At 40.6% G+C, this 21,392-nt stretch overlaps 1 protein-coding gene across 2 annotated transcripts in view; it reads left to right on the top strand.

Annotated features, from left to right (window-relative positions):
• Positions 1-284: 284 nt before the first annotated feature.
• Positions 285-21,392, top strand: part of C9H1orf21 (chromosome 9 C1orf21 homolog) — a 77,059-nt gene continuing 55,951 nt past the window's right edge. For both annotated transcript variants that reach the window (XM_075286722.1, XM_075286723.1), the window contains exon 1: positions 285-498. The gene's annotated coding sequence lies outside the window, so the exon portion shown is untranslated. The remainder of the gene's footprint in view (positions 499-21,392) is intronic.

The raw sequence follows: 21,392 nt of genomic DNA on the forward strand, positions 1-21,392 counted from the left end.
AGTGATCTTTAGCATCCACAGCGCCTTTCACTTTAACACTTTCAATACCAGAAGCTTTTCACACCTGCGTTTCTAGCTAATGTCATTTGTATAGGTGTAATGTATGCAGATGCAATGAAAGCTAAAGGGTCCATATAGACAAGGCTATTGCCAGTAGGCGAGGATGAGGAGCATTTCTGCCTTAAGCCACAGCTGTGTTTTGTGCCTGAGCATGATGAAGGCCTGCTAGACCGGCTGTCTAAATGAGTAGCTGTCTCTCACCCCTCCCATCCCCTCCCTTTTTTCCTCTCTCCTGTTCTTTTTTTTTTTTCTCTCTTCTCTTTTCCTGCTGAGCGACTGCAAAAAGGAGCTTTTACACTTCTGTTCTGCTGTGTTCACCCTAAACGTCTATTCATCCCAACGTCATTGCTTCCTTTTTTTTTGCGCTCTGGAGTCAAAAAAGCACTAAATCGTTTAACGCAACAGCGACGGTGGCAGAAGCAGCATCATCGCTGAAAGGTAGGGGAGGCAGAGCCCAAGTCACTGTCAATGGGGAGACGAAAATAATTCCTGCTGTGATTTCAATTGTGTGCTGTTTATTTCTATCTGGGTTACAGGAGCTGAAAGGCCTGCAGTCTCCTGTCAGACAGGGGAGATAGGGTTTCTTGCATATCCCTGCTTTGGTCTATTTATAGCAGACGGCTTGTTTATAAGCATCTATATATATATATATATATATATATATATATATTCAATTTAACTGAATTGTAGTGATTCTGCTATATTCTGTTTTTATTATCGAGTTTACCCTTGTACTCATTGTATTGACTTGCTCAAGTTCTCTGTATATAGGAATTTCATTTTAGCCCACAGCTATAGCTTATTTTCTATCACACGTCTCTGCTCCGTCTAGAATTTTCTTTCCACTTTCTAGGTTTAAAGTTCCATTTCCATTTACTTTGGTATTCTCACTCCTCCACCTCTTACCAGCTTGTCCTGACAGCTGAACTTTGTCCTTGCGTCTACTTTAGTGAATTGGTAATATCATTTCAGATGGTGGGTGTGTAAGTTTTTAGCCATCTTATGAGTTAACTGTCTTATTGCCAGAAGCCATGAGTCTATAACTTCCCCTTTCCCTTTTTTCCAAGATAAAACCTAGACTCTCCTCTTCCTGTTTTTGCAATATGACTATTAATGAAATGTCTATGAATAATGGGAATTTCCTGTAGAGTAATAAATTGTTTTCATGTGCATGACAATAACGGTGTAACTTGTGATGTAAAATATGAAGCTGCATTGTGCACGTAGTAGTGAGCAGGGCCGACCGTCCTTGAATATTCCTATAACCTCAGATGTGTTCTAGCTGTAAATAACACTGGCATTTCTAAGATGCATTGTCTTTCATTGACATAGTACAATAGGGCAGAAGGTGAACACTAATGAACTCTTCCTCCACAACCTTGTGCTAGGGCTGATAACCAACAACAACCTCTGGTGGCTGTCAATACAATATACACGGGCTACACGACCACCGCACCTAGTCATGGCTGTGAATGTTTCAGGATATGCCATAAAATTTACAAGAAATTCCTAAACTATTAGATGATGGGTTAATATAATGTAATATAAATCTGTACCCTTTAGTGCAAAGGGGCTGGGGGTATGGCTGCCTGTCCTGTAAGTTTAGTTATGCTGGAAATATTTATATGACGTGTAGTAAATATGATACAGACACTCATTATCATTAGACCATACTGACATGGGTGACCCTGTTTCCATAATATTGTGCCTGCAGCCAAATGAAAAATAATAATGGTCCACATTTACTAAGGTTTTTGCACCAGAATATTCGCTTGGTTTACGCAAATTTATCATTGATCCCAACTGAAAAGAACTGATGCTTGGGCTTTTCAATAGACAAGGGGGTGTGGTTTTGTCGGTCCTTAAATGCTCCAGATTTATTACTGACGGGCACCAGTTTTTTGTCTTAAGAAGGACAACTTATAAGAGTTGCTGTAAAAAGAGCAAAGTGTTTTAGCAAGCAAACTTTTATCAAGATGTGTCAAGTCTATCACACACCGTGCACAACTGAATGTGGCGCTTGTAGTGACTGTGGGGTCCAAGTTTACACTGTCACACTAATGGACCGTAGAATAAATACAGTGAAAATCATCTGTGCATCTTCTGCAGACTTTTTACATCCCATTACTGTACATTTAATTTTATTAACCACATCTAAATGATCCTCAGTGCCCAATATTGGTACAAGAAGAAGATGGACATTTACATCCTTATCATTATCATACTGTATGTACAGGGAAAGTCGCCCTAGATTTCTGTAATAATTCTTGCTAGGAAACAATCTGAAGAAAACAACCTGCAACATGATCCTCAGAATATGGAGCTTTGGACAGCGGTGACACATACACATACAGTTTTGCCCCTTTTTCAGCTCTTTGACACATTTAATAAGATCTCCCAGTCTCCAGTGGTTTTGTAGGCGACTGCTCCAGATGATGTTGCATGTCACTATTTGTGTTGTGCAACTTTTTTTGGACAGTCTTCTCCATGAGATAGGATCAATGATCTTGTTGTTTCCAATTTCTGTATACTCTTCTGTTACGTCACAAACACCATCTGACGTAACTTAAAGAAATTGGTGGCCCAGTAGGTTTTAATCATGAATCTGCTCTGCTCAATACTGTATACCACCATCTTCAGTCGAATGACTGAGGGAATGAGTACAGGGATATGCACTATGTGGTGGAATGCACCGGGAGGGTGCAAACTGAGGTTACGCATTGTGACAACGGTCTGGCGCCTTCCTCATTGCTCCAATGTGTAGGCATACCAGCTTGATCTAAGTGCCATATACTATAGAGCACATTGCATTGTTTTGTTCAGATTGCGTTGTCCTAGTAAGAGTTGTTACTGAATATTTGGGGTCTCATTCAAGTGACTCTCTCCGTAAGAGGACTAGTTTTTAAGAGAAACTTCATCATAGTAGAAATACAGTAAAATTGGAAAAACTGCAGGAAATTATTTGCTTCCAGTGATACAGATTAGACATGGATGACCAGTTTTTATCTTTGCTGTCATTGCTACAATGCTTAGAAATGTTTATTACATAATATTGCTGCAGTTTTTTTCTGGCTGATTCTTTTTCTTATTGTTGTTCTGTTATGGTTGGTTTTAGGGTCACAAGTAATATTTTTGAGCCTGCCTGCTTTTGACAATATTTCATACTATACTGCTCCTTATCATATGGAGGGGCAGTTTAGTTATTAAATAAGCACAATCGGCCATCTCGAGTTGGGTGACCCTGAGCCAGGAGCAGCCGATTGTGCCAAACCCGATGACGACTGAACAGTCTCAGTATTTTCATTTTGGCTTGCAAAAATCTAATGTGAATAGTCCTCTTAAAGCTACTCTCACACTAGTGTCTTTTGGTTAGTATTTCCAAGCTAAAATCAGGAATGGTACAAGCCATGTTCCATGGAAGAACTACAAATCACTCCATTATATTTGTCTTTATTCTAGTACTGACTTTACCTTCTAAATACTTAAAGGGGTTGTCCCATTAAGGATAAGGTATACGTGTCAGATTGCTTCAGGTCCATTCTCATGGTGGAGGCATAAGGTACCCCATTCTCCTGTCCATTGGGGTAACGGTAGTTGGACCCCCAATGATCTGAGATTTTTCCCTATCCTGTGAATGCGGAATAAGTGTCTTTAATGAGACAACCCCTTCGACTACTGACCTAAACATGCAAGTGTGAAGTAATGGCAGTAACAACAAATCTGCCGTTTGGGTATCTTAGGCCTTATTCCACTTGCATACAGTTATTTCTTAGCCTATATTAGATTTCTTTTGCATTACAAGTGTATTGTAAAAAAAAACTAAACAAGTTACAGTCCGTCCTAGTGCAAACAATCTCAGTTCATATATTACTCACATGTTCATGCTGTAATCTTGGCTCAGATTGCAATACAGCATATCACAGATGATAAAGGGCTGTGGAGTTCTGGCCTTAAACATCTCCCATCTCACAGAAACAGTCTGCACAAGTAGACATTGTGAATAACCCCTTTTACTGTATCTGGGACTATGATATTGTTTGCCTTGTCCTCCGCATTACTTACCAAGCACAGCGCCTTACATTGTATAGTGGCTATGCTTGGTATAGCAACACCTGTCCATTCATTTGAATGGAATTACGTGCCAGTATGGCATGTGACCAATGGATGTGATGTCACTGCCTGAAAAGAGGAAGTGGAGCTCACTATCATAGTCCTGGATAACTTGTTTGACTGTGGTTGTACATTTACTTTATTGTACCTTTTTGTTTCTCAATGCAGGAGTTTTAGATTTACCTTGGTACCTGAACTGTAGCATGGTGGAAAGATTCTTCACTCCATAACCACCAAGGGCCCCCATCGCCATCCCTTCTAGTAGTCTCTAGTGATTTGATAATGCATATTTCCTAACGTCAACCCCGAACGTACACAATTCTGTACTGAGCCAGATGTGTCCGCCCCTATAATGTATACCTCAATTCTTTGATTTAGATCATCACTGACAGCAACATGCCAACAGGAATGACTCAATGGGGGAAATTATTAAACTGAGCATGCCAGTTTTTGAGCGGAAAAGTTGTGTATTTGTTTTTGTTGTATTATTGCTTACTGACAACAGATGTGACATTACTTATATTTTTTGCCAGGCTTGCTAGCCAGGCAGGATGAGAAGACAGGGTGGGACATGGGACACCTTGGCCCAAAAGATTTAGTATAGTTTGCACCAGAAAACTCTCTGAATGCTAGCTGGCTTAGATGTCAGATCTATAATAATAATAATAAATTTTATTTATATAGCGCCAACATATTCCGCAGCGCTATACAATTTGTAGGGTTCAAATACAGACCGATACATAACAAAGAACATCATTTCACACAATGGGACTGAGGGCCCTGCTTGCAAGAGCTTACAATCTAAGGATCTGATGCACAGAACCTCCTGACATGCACCAGAGTTCTTAGGCGGCTAGAGCAAATAGGGAAAAGCAATTCTTAGTCTTAACCTAATATGTGATCATGTTTGCAATGCTATTAGTTTCTGCCGCTATCTGCTGTAAGGCTGTTCAGGAAATCAGTTTCATTACATTATCATCATCTTCTTCTTCTAAACTGACTATAGGAATTCAAAAGCAGAAATAGTTGTGATCCATTCCTACGCATTTCCTTTTAAAACATCTTGTCTCCAAGTTTCTAAAGATAAACAGAACATAACAGAGCTTCTTGTTCTATAAAAGTTTGGTATAGTTGTGTCTATCCATTAAAAAGCCAGACAGCACAAGTGTAAGGAGGTTGAGAAGAGTCACCACTTAATATAGGTCACTAGTGACCTTGTTGTGATGGAAATATCACCTGCTTACCAATGTTGTGTCAGTGCTGTGTATGTCACATAATGTGATGACCTTCTATGATGTGACTGTTGCTAGATAGTATTACGCCCTTGTAGCATGCGTAATGTTACTTTGATGTCTTTGTAATATGACAGACTCACAACTGCTAACATTAGGCCTCAATTAGTAATGATGTCCTAGTTGGAATTCGCAGGGGAGATACGCCTATAGAAATGCCTCATACAGGGTGTTGCGGGGTGGCAGTTACAGAGTTTTTGGTACCATTATAGCTGGGCAAAGGTTTTTCACTTTGTCATTGAAGTTAGAGCGTGAACTAGTCTGCAAGGGGTCGGTGGGCTCATAGTTCAGCATAGGTTTATCCTCACGTGCGTCCTAATACCCCAGAGAATGTTAAGAGTGCGTTTCCCAACAGTAAAAGGTCTCAACTCCAGGTAGAGATGAGAAACCCTCACTATTTAGGTCCACCCTAGGGCTATGATAGGGCAATGGGATGATAAGGAGGCGCTCCCGGAAAGGAATTGTGAGAATTTTTTTTAAATTTTCCACCTCCACTCCAAATTTCGGCCAGAATCTACCTCTGTCCAATTCCAATGTTAGGCAGTGAAGGACATCCATCCCACCACTGTTCCCAACATCTTAGTGTGCCACATGACCACCTGCAAGATAAAGACGGTGTACTTGTATCCTGCACTCTCCAACCATGAGCAGACCAGCATGTATGCGGTTGTGTGATGGTACCCACAATGGAAGTCACATCCTCTTGTACTTCTTGATGATTATAAGCCAGCTCAGGGATGCCACCAATACCACTGGCTGCAGTAGTGGCAAGGCTTTCCATACACTTTGCCAGCGTCCTATGCATTCCATCTTTTTGGTGCCCCCCCCCCCCCCCCCCAGACCACCCTTTTCCCTAACATACAGCTACATAAGCCACAACTCAACAATGTTTGGAAGCTGTATATGCCTCTAGATCCTTGTTGCTTTCCTCTTCATTCTGCATATACCTTTTATGCATATGTCACTTACTATATAGTACACACCAACTGTCCTGACCCCTGCCACCTTGCCCTTTCATTATGGCAGCCATCAAAAGAAACGCTCATCTCCCAATTACTGTCGCCTACACCTCAAACGTTACAATAGTGTAAAGCTCGGCATCATCACTGCTGCCTGCACTGGAGCGTAATACTTAGGGGACAGCAGTTGTGAGATGAGAACTTCTCTTGACCACGGTTGGTGTCAATTCTTTCTAGAGGAATACTGTGTGGAGTTACTCATAAGCATTATTGCTATGCGGGATGGCGGAGGCACTAATGGGGAATTATACTTTGTGGGGGGCATTAAGGAACATATTGTGATGTGGCATTAATAGATCATTATAACATATCCCAATAGTGTACCCCAGATAGTATAATGTAATGTTGGTACCCCTCCACAGTATAATTCTCCATTAGTGCACCACATACAGTATATTGTTTGTAGACTCCAATAGGACATAGTTTGGGGACACCAATGGGGCCTTTTGTGTACAGTACAGACCAAAAGTTTGGACACATCTTCTCATTCAAAGAGTTTTCTGTATTTTCATGACCAACCACCATATCTTTGTGCGACGCAGAAAAGGTGAACGGATGGACTCTACATGCCTGGTTCCAACCGTGAAGCATGGAGGAGGAGTTGTGATGGTGTGGGGGTGCTTTGCTGGTGGCACTGTTGGGGATTTATTCATAATTGAAGGTATACTGAACCAGCATGGCTACCACAGCCTCTTGCAGCGGCATGCTATTCCATCCGGTTTGCGTTTAGTTGGACCATCATTTATTTTTCAACATGACAATGACCCCAAACACACTGCCAGGCTGTGTAAGGGCTATTTGACCAAGAAGGAGAGTAATGGGGTGCTATGCTAGATGACCTGGCCTCCACAGTCACCAGATCTGAACCCAATCGAGATGGTTTGGGGTGAGCTGGACCGCAGAGTGAAGGCAAAAGGGCCAACAAGTACTAAGCATCTCTGGAAACTCCTTCAAGACTGTTGGAAGACCATTTCCGGTGACTACCTCTTGAAGCTCATCAAGAAAATGCCAAGAGTGTGCATAGCAGTAATCAAAACAAAAGGTGGATACTTTGAAGAACCTAGAATATAAGACAGATTTTCAGTTGTTTCACACTTTTTTGTTAATTATATAATTCCACATGTGTTACTTCATAGTTTTGATGCCTTAAGTGTGAATCTACAATTTTCATAGTCATGAAAATACAGAAAACTCTTTGAATGAGAACTGTTAGTTATTCTCCCCTCCATTTGTCTTCCCTAGCATACCAAATAGTGGTTCAGACCCTTCTACTTCATTTGACCATCAGAGAAGATTTAATTAATATTAAAGAATTGTTCTAAATTTTGTCTAAAACTGGAGTACATTTTATAATCGGCCATGTCTTATCATCCAAAAAATGTGGTAAATACTGGATATGTTCAGCTTGAACCTTTACTTGATGGTGGACTTTTTACTAAAAGTAGTCAAGTACCCCTAGCCCTACCCCTGTTTCTGTACCTATGCACATTTGATATGTTTTGATGTACTTGGCTGGAGGCCTCCAGCACTATACTGTTATTAGCCATAAACACTCATATTATATGTCTTGACTCCATACAGATCTGGCTTGAGAAAGGTCAAGGATGACCAAAATGTCACCAATTGTCTCAGATCTGGAAATATAATGTAAAACATTTTATATACAATGGCTGTGGCTTATTGTATGTCAAAATAATTTTACCTATGAATACCAGTGAGATGAGCGAGTACTATTCGAAATGGCCGTTTCGAATAGCACCCACCCATAGGAATGAATGGAAGTGGGCACTTAACCCCCTGCGTGCCGGCTGCGTCCATTCATTCCTATGGGTGCGTGCTATTCGAAACGGCAGTTTCGAATAGTATTCGCTCATCTCTACCAGTGAATAAATTGGATCCCTGAATTGCACCTACAACTGTGTGCCATAGATTTGCTTTCACAGATGTTACTGTGAAGTAACGTGTGTTACTGGAGAATCCTACTATGAACATCCTGTACATGTGAATGTGCAGTACCATTGATATTTCGGTACACACAGGCATTTATATATATTTCTTGTTTAACATGAAATATATATGCATGGGTTCATGGATATATATAGATGTGTACATGCAACACAACCTTTTAATTCAGTACCAGTCAGGACCATATAACTACTGGTTTTGCTATGTTGGACATGCCCTGTACTCAGTATTAATAAAACTCCAAAACAAAAATTATGTTGAGGTGAATGAGACTTACGGATTTATTAAATTCAGCTCTAAAGGTCCTTTTCAACTAGTCTGAGAATGGTAAACTGTGATAAGTGGGACAGAGGGAGAAACAGTACTTTGTGTTTTCGTAGATATGGGATAATGTCTGTGATGTTTACTGCCTAAGGTAGATGGACAGGTATGGGAATAAGATAACATATCACTCTGGAGTGTGTAATATTTATGTACAGCATATCTCAAAGTTCTCTCCCAAAGTATGTCAATGTAGACAACTGCTTATATCAATAAGGTGTATTAGTCTATTAACCTACCCTAGTGAGGTTATCTTATGGTGCACATTGGAGCAGTGATGAAATATTATACAATCTGAATGTCAGGAGCTCTTCGCCAGGGTCGCTTTATCCATAGGTCAAATGGTGCACTTACACCAGGCCCTTTGGTAGTGGGGGGCTCCCTTGGCACAGCGGGACAGTCCACCATTTAGATTGTTGTCTCGCTATTCTGGGCTGTTGGCCTGAACCACCCCATTATGTCACAACTCCTACTCATCTGCTTTCTCTGGGTACAGATGAGTTGAATACAATGGTGAAGCAGGAAGCCATCTGCTCCTTGCTTTACCGTTTGTCTCCTGTGTCTTGCTCCCAATGTCTTGGGAGCAGTAGGTGCAATGTGGTGACGTCTCTTACATCATGCCTGTTGTTCCATAAAACCTTTTCTTTCACAAAGAGGCATGGGAATCTTGGTGATTACTATACATTTTCATGGTCCATATGGATATTGGTCACATTCACTTAAGTGGTACAATGCTTGACATGTTTCCTTCACTGCCGATGGGTGCTGGTGCATCTGCTACAGGAATGACCCGCTCACCCAATAATAGCATTATATTGTAATAAATGGCATGGGATCAATGACTACATTATACAAATGGGTAACACAGTTCTCAGTAAATGAAAACATTTAGTAAAGAATAGGGGCAAGCGTGTGAAGAATTATTGCTGGAGAATGTATACTGACCTGATTTTCTGCACCTAAAATCAGAAACTCAACAAAATGTCTTAAACTATTTAAAAAGAATTAAATCTGTTGAAATATGTAGAGCGAATTTGTTAGCTGGTTGTAAACAGATCATAGTGCCTTGTAGAGATGATTGTACAGTTTCCAAATACGTCTGTGTTATTCAGTTTTGGAGCCCCATTGTCATGTAGATCACCATTTTATTCATATGCAAATGAGACGAAACGTGCTTTGTGAGCATGCCTTAGCTTTCTTGGGCTTTGGTCTCCGCTATAGACTCCCTGGGCTCTAAACTTGAATAACAGAGGCATATTTGGAAATGGTAGACTCGCCTCTACTAGGTTTAGTTCAAAGAGCTTGGGTCTATACCAAATTTACTTCATATAGGTTCCATTTTTAAAATTGAGTTTTTATTGAATTTTTAGAACCTACATACAAGAAAAGGAAAACCGTATTAAAACTGAAGGTTGGATATCAGGACAAACCCATATAATGTAAAGACAATACCAGCAGCACCGTCTATATACATATTCACATGCCAAGGTCAAGGATGGTTCAAAAAACACTCAAGCAGTACCATACTACTTTCACTAAAAGTCCAACAGAATTGATGGATCAAAAAGAAAAAAGCCCATTGCCCAGATAAAGGCATGTTAGCAAGTAGGAAATATCTAATCAGGCTGTGTGTATGTGTGGGGTGGGGGTGTTAAAGAGGAAACTATACATATCGGAAACTATAGATATCCATAATGAGATCCTGTGTTGAAGGGTTTCCTTTGCATAATAACTCAAAAGGTGTAGGTTTGAGAATTTAGGACTCGAGTCTTGCAGATGGGCCATCTTTCGGATAGATAAATGATGGGTCCAGACTGTGTACACCAAATCTAGACTGGGGGGATTGAAATTGCAGTTTATTTCTAATGGTCAGCAATGTCCACCTAATACGACAGGCCCAAATCTATCCAGGGTCTGATCATGGCGGAAAGACTAGCAAGGAGGGAGTGAATGAGAATAGTGTCATTGGGGCTTTCAGGGATGTTGGGGACATTTGTTACAGATGCTACAAAGACTTTTAGTGAAGCTCATATGACCCACAGTTTCTCTCAGTCCTTTCGTTATTATTATAAAGGGATTCTTGTATATTTGGAGGGTATGCATGAAGATTTGCTGTAAAGATTTTTCCATTATAAAACTAGGTAAATACATTTTGGATTCTAATTTAACTAAAAACTATCCAACTAGCAATAACGTAAGAATCACTAGCAATATTAACAATAAAGGTATAAATGATGTCATTATGGCATATTTGGTGATATCATAGTTTTGCATCCTTTATGTAATATGTCACCCTAACATACCAGACATCACCGTATTTTGTAAATTGCTGCAGGTATGTGCTACAATATTGAACTTAGATGTTTATACCTATTATTGTTGCGATGCTACGCTTGGAGGGGTCTTGTTTCTTTTGTTTATGTTCTATTGAAATAATTGCAAACAAAATGTTTGGATTTTTTTTTTCTGTTTTCTCAATTTGCTAAATCAAATATTTCTTGTACATGGGTGATTTCACATGTAGGATTATTTTGGAAATTTTTGTACAGTTCTTGATCCAAAGCCAAAAGTAGATCTAGAAGGTATGGGAAATATAAAAGAAGGACGTCTCTTTCCTACTGGATCCACCTTGGCTTTTGCTCAAAAAACTCATCAAAATCTCAGTGGTATTTTCCAAAAAAAAAGTGTGAAACCGCCCCCAGGCCAGAGTTACATGGTGCATTAATGCAGCAGATTAATTCCCACAATTGCAGCACTGTGTCATAGGACTTATCCACATGTCAACATTTTATGGATGTGTGATGTCTGGGATAATATATCCTGATTATTTTTGGTTAAACCATTACTGAATTCTCTGAATTTACTAAAAGCACAGTAAAGCATTGAAAACAATCGGACATCTGCATGAGCACATTAAAATCAATGGTTGCACATAAAGTTTGTGGTTTATATAGATATCACATGTCCGCATTTTGTGTCTAAGTAAATAAGCCCTAACTGTGCTTTTGGCAAATAAGGGTTTGATCCAACATGTCACCTAGTGTGCAGCAGCGCACAGAACTGCAAATCGCACACAACAGTACTTTTAACTATATACGTATCTGAATGACACATATACAGTTGAAATGCATGCTAGAGCAGGAAGCATTCAGCTTCCTACTCTGCCACAAGCCACTTCAGGCTTTCTGGCTCACAAGATGTAACTGCGGACAAGATGTCTGCTTTGCTTCCTGGTACAAGCAGGTGCAATGAAGTTACAGCATTGCCTCCTCCAGGTAGATGTCTTGTGTGTGTGGTCACGGCATCTTGTAAGGGAGGAGATAGAATAGGCAGCTGCTCTGTGCATCAAGGCACTGTAGGCAGGTGATTAGGACTTTTTTTATTTTATTTTATTTTTATTTTTTTTTTTTTTTTTTTTAGGAAGGGGGCAGTTAGAGTACTTACTATATGAGGCATCAAGGGATCATTAGAAGGCATTATGAATATAAGGGGTATCATTTATATAAGAGATTGTTAGAGGACAGTATTTAAATCAGGGGATATTATAAGAAGGCAGTTGGGCTGTATTAAATTAAGGGGGCACCCAGACTGTAGTAAAGAGGTTTTCTATCTCATTTTATTGATAATCTAACCTCAGGATAGATCATCAGTAAGAGATCAGTGGGGTTCATGGGGTACGTACAAGTATGGTGGCCCCATATGTACATTGCACACTGTCTGTTTATCGTGACCATGTGATGTAATTGTAGCCTTGTCCCATAGAAGTGTATAAGATGAGGCTTCAGTTACATTACATGACCACTATGAAATACATAATACAATGTAAACACAGCACTTGCACAAGTGTCGCGATCCCGTTCATACAGATGTTCAGCATGAGTTTCCAGGTGTCAAAACACTGCATTATTAATAAGGGGCACTATTTAAGAGGGCACTTTATTAATCCTTATATTAGATAGTTTAGTTAGGGAAATGTGGATCAGATGTCTGAAAAGTAAGGACCCAAAGATGTCTGTGTTGCAAACTTTACAGACACAGCTGGAAGCATTGTTCATGGCAGTCTGGATGGAAAGGACGGGAAATGTGAGCGATTATATGCAAAGACGTCACCTGTAAGTCAGTAAATGTTCCTGTGCTGTATTCACCTAAATTGTCTGCGGAGTCCTGTTTAGAGCTGGACCAGTGGCGTAACTACTGCCGTAGCAGCAGAGGCTGCTGCCACAGGGCCCGGTGCATCAGGGACATGGCGACAGCCGCTACTGCTGCAGTTTTTTTTCTCTTAATAGGTCAAGGTCTTCGGTGTCGGGGGGGGGGGGGGGGGGGGGGGGGAAGATGTCAAAAGTTCACCACGGGGCCCCGCCATTCCTAGTTTCGCCACTGACCTGGACTTTTCCACTATACAGACTGTATAGTGATAGTATTGGTATATCATTGTTGGGAGCCCAGTTGACATGTTTGCCTCTCTTCCCCATGCTAAACCCCTAACTACACCTCTGACATAGATGGAATTACAATTCACCTCTCCACTTGAACCTGTATAAGAAGACAGCAGCCAACATAACACAGTACAAAGTAATAACAAAGCTTCAAAATACAACAATCATACGTTGGTGAGTGAAATGAGAATAACACCAAATATAACTCAGCAAACAGAGGCTGCTAATTTGTCTTGGGTAGGGACACCCACTTAAGACTACAAGCTAGAGGTTTACCTTCACTCCTCTACAATTGCATGTCCTGCAATTCCAAATCTGATATGGCGTTGCTGTATATAAGCATTATGCACACGAAGTGACGGTACACATTATTGCACTGACTCCAAGCAGTTCATGAAGACAAACTTGTGCTGGAATAAGAGAAGATTGGGTCACAAAGGAAAACATATGAGCAGCACAACAAGGCCACAGTCTCTAAACTATACCAAATAATGACTTAATAAACAAGATTCAATAAAGAGCAAGATAACAACCTCCGGGTATCAATTTAGAAGAAGAAAGGATTAGTCAAAGATGATGTTGATCTTATCTCTCCAGTTGCATTGCCTGTAAGCGGAGGCACAGAATGTTCTATATAGAGCAGCGAAGACTGTTGGGTATAGAGCAGACATGACGTCACAGTGCAGGAATGTAGCTGAGGCTCTGAGAAGCCTCTTAAAACTGTCGTTAAAAGAATATCTCAATAACTTTTCAATGAAATGGAGAGATGTAGTCCTATAACTTTAGGATGGTTTATAATGCTCCTAAAAAGGCCAAAATATACAGATATAAAAGAGTTAACCTGAACTTTTGCAATTGCTTAAACTGCTGCAATGTGATATGTTATCAATGAAGACCACAAAAAAAATCAATGACAAATATTTTTCCATTGACTTTTTCTGTTGACTTCATTGAGAACATATCCACACTGTTTGGGTTAACTCTGCTATATCTGTTTAATAGAAAATCTCTAAACTTGTATCCTCGATGCGGCTGGAATAGAAGTGTGTCCTGTGTTAACCAGAAATGAAATGCTGATGTTTAACAACCTAATGAAAAGTCGTCTTGTTTATGAAAGGCTCCATATAGCAGACTAAATTATTCATTGATATTGAGTTGTGTGTGGAGTTAACTGCTGGGCGCAGATGCTGCGTCTGAAATGTGGGTCACCAAGCGCTGCTCAGCTAATATTTGGATGTAGCCCAGTGTATTTTAATGGATCAATCAACAGCTTAAGATAAAATGGCTTTTGTTGTGTTAACAGAAAATCAGTTTTTTCTCAATAGACTTAAATTGTGCGGGATTATTTAGCAAATACCATTTTACCAAATAATTAATAATTGTGGCTAAATCTGTGGGGTTTGAAGTGGTTCTATTAACTCACAACGTGAGGAGAAGGTAGCCCGCATTGTTTTACCGCTGTACTATTCATACCTGCCAAGCCTACAAGAAAATTCTTCAAGTCACCGAATTGTTGTATTTACATTGAACTGTTCTGTCCATTCATCTCCACGAAGAGACTTCTTTTCCTTCAAGAAGTTCATACAAGTTTCTGAGTAGTCTAAAATGTACAGTAAATCTCCAGATGAATGGAGGATTAATTTTGACAAGTCCAGATGTGCAATTCAGTTTGTGACCATAAATCTCCCAGTAACCAAACCTATTCGTTACCTAGAGCTTTAGACTGGAATCACACATAGCATTTTGATGGTGTTTCTAGCAGCTTTTTTATTGCCAAAATTCTTGCAGCCAAATGTCGGTTTAAAGTAAGTTTCAAAATATGAAAAATTCTACATTTAGATATTTGGCATTTAGTGCCATCTATCAAAACCTGTTGCATTATAGGTATTGTGTGTGTATGTCTAGAGATGAGCGAGTACTGTTCGGATCAGCCGATCCAAACAGCACGCTCGCATAGAAATGAATGGATGTAGCCGGCACACGGGGGGTTAAGCGGCCGGCCGCCGTCAAAGCGGAAGTACCAGGTGCATCCATTCATTTCTATGGAGCGTGCTGTTCGGATCGGCTGATCCGAACAGTACTCGCTCATCTCTATTTATGTCATAAGTTAAATTTATCCACTGGGATGTCAATATGGCCACTTATCTGACTAGCCCTTGCCATTCCCTTCAGAGTTCTACAATCTCAAACCTGTCAGTGTCTGAATCTGACAAGGTTTTTTCTGCTCTCTGCAATTGGGGAGCCTTGGTACAATCTCTATGTGAGAATAAGGCCTTGCAATGCAAGTGTTAATGAAGCAATAGGGTTAACAACGTCATAGTCTTGGGAAAATTTTAAATGAAAATTTTTAATATAGTTAGGCCATATAAACTGGAGGACTACAAGGTCAACGTTGTACAGAATAGGTTTCTCAGTTAGAGACATACCTTCTCATAGATTGTAAACTCTTGCGCGTGAAATGACGTTCTTTGTTATGTATCTGTCTGTATTTGAACCCTACAATTTGTACAGTGCTGCAGAATATGTTGGCGCTATATAAATAAATTTATTATTCTTATTAGTGTTTCAGCACACAGTGGCACCTCTTGGATACAGGAGATGAATAAAATGGCCCACAGAGTCTCCTTAAGACTCACAGTATGGCATTGGAACTCGCTCCGCAATGCTCTGTTACATACTCAGTAGGGTTCCATCTGATGCCATCTAAGGGTCCATTCACACAGAGGAAAATGGCGCTTTATTTGGCGCTGAAATTTCCACGCTGAAAAAAAAGCCTCCCATTGACTTCAATGGGTTCCTTTTTCAGCAGAACTGAAATTCTGCTAGCAGAAAGAGGAACCCATTGAAGTCAATGGGAGACTTTTTTCAGCACCAAATTCAGCGCCATTTTCCTCTGTGTGAATGGACCCTAAGTACCCCTAGCACCAGTCCAGCTACTGCACATGACTGTTGCAGTCTTTGGGCCTATTCACACGGAGTAAAATGGCGTGTAATTTGGAGTGTAATTTTTACACGTGTAAAAAAAATTTACACGTTTATTTTGGAGTGGTTTTTTTTTTACACGTGGCGTTTCATTAGCGTTTACGGAGCGTTTTTTGGAGCATTTACGAGTGTAAAAAAAACCGCGTCCGTAAACGCTCCAAAAAACGCTCCGTAAATGCTACTGAAACGCCACGTGTAAAAAAAAAAAAAAAAAACAAACAAAAAAAAAAACTCCAAAATACACGTGTAAATTTTTTACATGTGTAAAAATTACACTCCAAATTACACGCCATTTTACTCCGTGTGAATAGGCCCTTTAATTGGATAGTCTGGACACTACTTCAGCGATCAGAAGAAGATGCCATTATTATACTTATCCAGGGCCTGCTCAAGGTTTTTGTGGGTACTTGGGCCCCTTGAGCTTGAGCTTCACTGGGCCCCTTTTGGAGCAACCCATACCCACTGCAGCAAAAAAAAAACAAAAAACCCCAAAACAACTGAAATAGTGTTTTTTTTTTTGTTTTTTTTTTGTTTTTGCTGAGGCGGACCTACTGGAGTGGAGGGGTAATACAGTCCATTCCACAAGAGCAGATAGAACTTGTTCAGACATCAGAAAGGAAAGAGGAATTTTAGGCCCATAGGTGCCTCTGCTTCCTCTTCACTTTCTGCTCCTAGCTCATGGTGGTGGATACAGAGCACCAGCGGGCCCTTGCAGCTTTCTACTGCTGATTAGGCCCAAATAAATGGGGAGTCTCAAGCCGCAGCCTCCGAATCATCTGCAGAATCCGCGGCAAGATCCAGCAGGACACTTAATAATTTTTTTTTTTTTTTTTTTTTTTCTTCAGCGTCCTGCACTAATTGTTTTCAATGGGAGGAAGAGTGAGGGAAAAATCTGACGCTGATTTAGGGGCAAAATCCGCGCCAGATTCCACCATGTAAACGGGGCCTGATTCTATTAACAGTGCAATTAATTCTTTCATCTGTATTAATTAGTGCTCAATGCAAAAAACTGATTTGGCCCCCACAGATACATACACTCATATACATGCATGCATGCATGCATGTATATATACACAGACAGGATATAATAAATATAAACAGGGACATAACTAGCAAAGACTGGGCCCCATAGCGTGCTTTTGGCTTGGGTGCCTCATGGCATAGCGGGCCCTTTCCTGGCCTCCACATAGTATAACACCCCATTTAAACACAGTATAATGTCCCACAGTGGCCCATTCATACATTTCACATGATATATGAAGGAACTCCATTATAAATCTTGCCCTGGGGCCCAGGAACTTAGTTATGCCTCAGTCTGCTATAATCCCCACCTACTGTAGAGTCCATAACACCATGAGAGTCGAAGCCCTGGCCTCAACACGAAAGAAACATAATGGAACAATCGGTCATCTTCTTTCCTGCAAGAGAGCATATAAAAACAAAAATCTAGCCCCTAACTGTACCCTCCACATTTTACATCTGAATGCCTACATGCATGTCACATGGTACTCTTTGCCCCCACCATAAACTACCTCATTTCACTGTACCCTGCCTTCCTTTCCCTCATAGATTTACTGTTGCATGCTTGTGGGTATATCGTCCCCATCTGATTCATTCATTTTTTTTTTATTTGTTGGTAAGGCTCACAAATGAAATATATTTTGGAAGGTAATTTTCAGCTCATACGATGTCTTGTACTAGAGTGCTCTCCAAAGACTATAGTGCTTACATTAGACAAGAGGTATAGTAAAGACAATTAGGAGAGAATTAGAACAGGGAGGAGAGATGTATTTGTAAGTATTGTGCTTACTATTGACAGGTATCTTTAAGATAAAATAAGATAATCCTTTAATAGTCCCACCATGGAGAAATTCAGTGCGTTACAGTAGCATGGATAATACAATCTACAAATACAAAAGCTCCAAGGTAGAGGCATTGCAGAGACAGTAGGTACAGAAAAAGGTAGTAGACGGTATATCATAACTTAAAGGGATCTTATCATTCAGATGACATTTTCTCTTAAGTACCACGTTGGAATAGCCTTAAGAAAGGCTATTCTTCTCCTACCTTTCGTTGAGTTCTCCGTGCGGCCGTTTGCCTACAATCCCGGTTCTTGTCGGTATGTAAATTAGCTCTCTTGCAGTACTGGGGGCTATATTCAGCCATCGATTGTTTGCCTGCTCCAGCATTTCGGCAGCTCTCAAGCTGGTCTGCTACTGAACTTGTTCCTCACGCCGTGCCTGTGATTGTTCCGGCATCTCAGCAGCTCGCTAGAACGCCATATAATGCTATAGTGCTATTGGCGTTGATAATCCCCCTCAGCTCCGCTTGAGGAGAACTCTGTTGACTTCTGGCTACCTTCATAGCTCTCGTTGTTTGCGACAAATTTGACTTTCTTTTTCCAGACATATTTAAAATTGGCAAACTGCCAATGTAGATTAAAGATGTTTTCCCATCCAGTGTCAGCATGTTGCCTGGAGCAGATCAGATAATATGCAAATGCATGTACATAATCCACTTATGTTAGCTGAGTTTTTACATAGCTTCGGATAAAGCTATGTAATCTGAGATAAACTGCTGGCAAGAGCAGTGTAATATAGTATGTGAACATAAATTCATAAGTCGTGAAGCCATGTCATTTACTCGGATAAAAAGTAGCCTATGTGTTAATCGAGGTTTCAAACTATCTATGTGCCACATTTCATTCAAATCTGTTCAGGCGTTTTGCGTGATTGAGGAACAAACATACAAACATACAAACTTTAGTAGGATTAAGCAACCATAACACAACATAACCTTGGTAATTCATTCACACGCACTCACTGTTTTTGATTGTCTATTACAATTTTTTTTAATTAACTATAGTGTAAAATTAAGGTCCCCCACATAATCTGCAAGTCGAAATTAAAGATTTAATGAGTTTGTGTAAAGAGGGTATTTAACATAACACCCATAGTAGAATTCTACTACAAATGTACGTACTATAAATATCTGCCTGAATTAAAGGGTTTTTTCCAGGGCTAAGGGGGCGTTAACACTACCTTCGGTGTCCGACATGTAGTGTTCGCTCCTAGTGTCCGCTCAAAATCTGTCACGGACACTAGGAGCGGACACTAGCTGTGTCAGTGACACCTGTCATTCATCTCAATGGGCATCGGGTGCGTTCTTTTGCACTCCGTGCCCGTCCTTCCCTGTCCGCAAGTGAAGATGTCCGACTTCACAAGCAGACAGAAAAACCCGACATGCAACATTATCCTATTAATATTATAAATTAAAGTTTGTGTATTTGGATGTTTGTGTTCCTCAATCACGCAAAAACGGCTGAATGGATTTGCCTGAAATTCGCCACATACATAGATTGGAACCCCAATTAAAACACGGGCTACTTTTTATCCCAGTAAATCACATCACTACACGACCGCTATGCACGAATTTAGGTTCTCCCTACACTAAAGGACCCATGATGACATCATCACAGCTCACTGAGCCGTTGTCAGATAGGATCATGCTATTGGGTGGGCGGAGCTACACGCTATTTTGTGGGTGGGGTTATATAGGATGAAACTGGCCAGTGTGAAAGCTGAAGAAAGTGGAGTCTCATGGAAGATCAGGAGACTACGAAACATGCAGGCTGTGTGTGGGCAAGAGGAATATATCGGGTGTAGAGTTTCGGTGAGTACGACGGAGGAATGTGTTGGTCTGCCTCTGATAGTGGAGGGGGGAGAACTGTGGCACATTTCAGTAACATCCATTCAGCCGTTTGTAACACAGAGGCTGCTCAGACACTCACATAACCATACCCCTGTACAATTGCCTGATGTACCAGAGCTTAGGCAGTGCTGTAGCACAGCTCTGTAGGCTCTCCATATGCAAAGATATACATACAGCTGGGTATCCTACGCATATGCAGCGAAGTAGCAGAGCCGAGGGAGCAGGCTAATCGAACTGTGGCAAATATCAGCACGATCCGTTCAGTCGTTTCCACCACAGAAGCTGTTCAGACACTGACCTAAGAAGCCCCGTGTACTCCAAATGGCCAGACGTAGCAGAGATTAGGCAGCGCTGTAGCACAGCTCAGTAGGTTCTCCATATGCAGAGATATACATACAGCTGGGTATGCTGCGCACATGCAGCAATATAGCAGAGCCGAGACAGGAGCAGACGGATCATCGACAACAGCAATTGGCTAAATATAAGCGGCTCAGCGCCAACACCAACCTGCAGACTAAGTCGCAGGCAGATGTTAGTTTATATATAATCTGTGAATATCTACATATACATATTTACGCATATATGTATTTGTGTGAATATATAATCTGTATATGTACTTACACATATATGTAGAGTATATATGCAAGTGTATATGTACATTTCTATATACAGTGGGGCAAAAAAGTATTTAGTCAGTCACCAATCGTGCAAGTTCCACCACTTAAAAAGATGAGAGGCGTCTGTAATTTACATCATAGGTAGACCTCAACTATGAGAGACAAAATGAGAAAACAAATCCAGAAAATCACATTGTCAGATTTTGTAAGAATTTATTTGCAAATTATGGTGGAAAATAAATATTTGGTCAGTAACAAAATTTCATCTCAATACTTTTATATATCCTTTGTTGGCAATGACAGAGGTCAAACGTTTTCTGTAAGTCTTCACAAGGTTGGCACACACTGTTGTTGGCCCATTCCTCCATGCAGATCTCCTCTAGAGCAGTGATGTTTTGGGGCTGTCACTTGGCAACATGGACTTTCAACTCCCTCCAAAGGTTTTCTATAGGGTTGAGATCTGGAGACTGGCTAGGCCACTCCAGGACCTTGAAATGCTTCTTACAAAGCCACCCCTTCGTTGCCCTGGCGGTGTGCTTTGGATCATTGTCATGTTGAAAGACCCAGCCACGTTTCGTCTTCAATGCCCTTGCTGATGGAAGGAGGTTTGCACTCAAAATCTCACAATACATGGCCCCATTCATTCTTTCATGTACCTGGATCAGTCGTCCTGGCCCCTTTGCAGAGAAACAGCCCCAAAGCATGATGTTTCCACCCCCATGCTTTACAGTAGGTATGGTGTTTGATGGATGCAACTCAGTATTCTTTTTCCTCCAAACACGAAAAGTGGTGTTTCTACCAAACAGTTCCAGTTTGGTTTCATCAGACCATAGGACATTCTCCCAATACTCTTCTGGATCATCCAAATGCTCTCTAGCA

This window comes from Leptodactylus fuscus, chromosome 9, assembly GCF_031893055.1.
Source record: "Leptodactylus fuscus isolate aLepFus1 chromosome 9, aLepFus1.hap2, whole genome shotgun sequence".
Classification (NCBI taxonomy): domain Eukaryota; kingdom Metazoa; phylum Chordata; class Amphibia; order Anura; family Leptodactylidae; genus Leptodactylus; species Leptodactylus fuscus.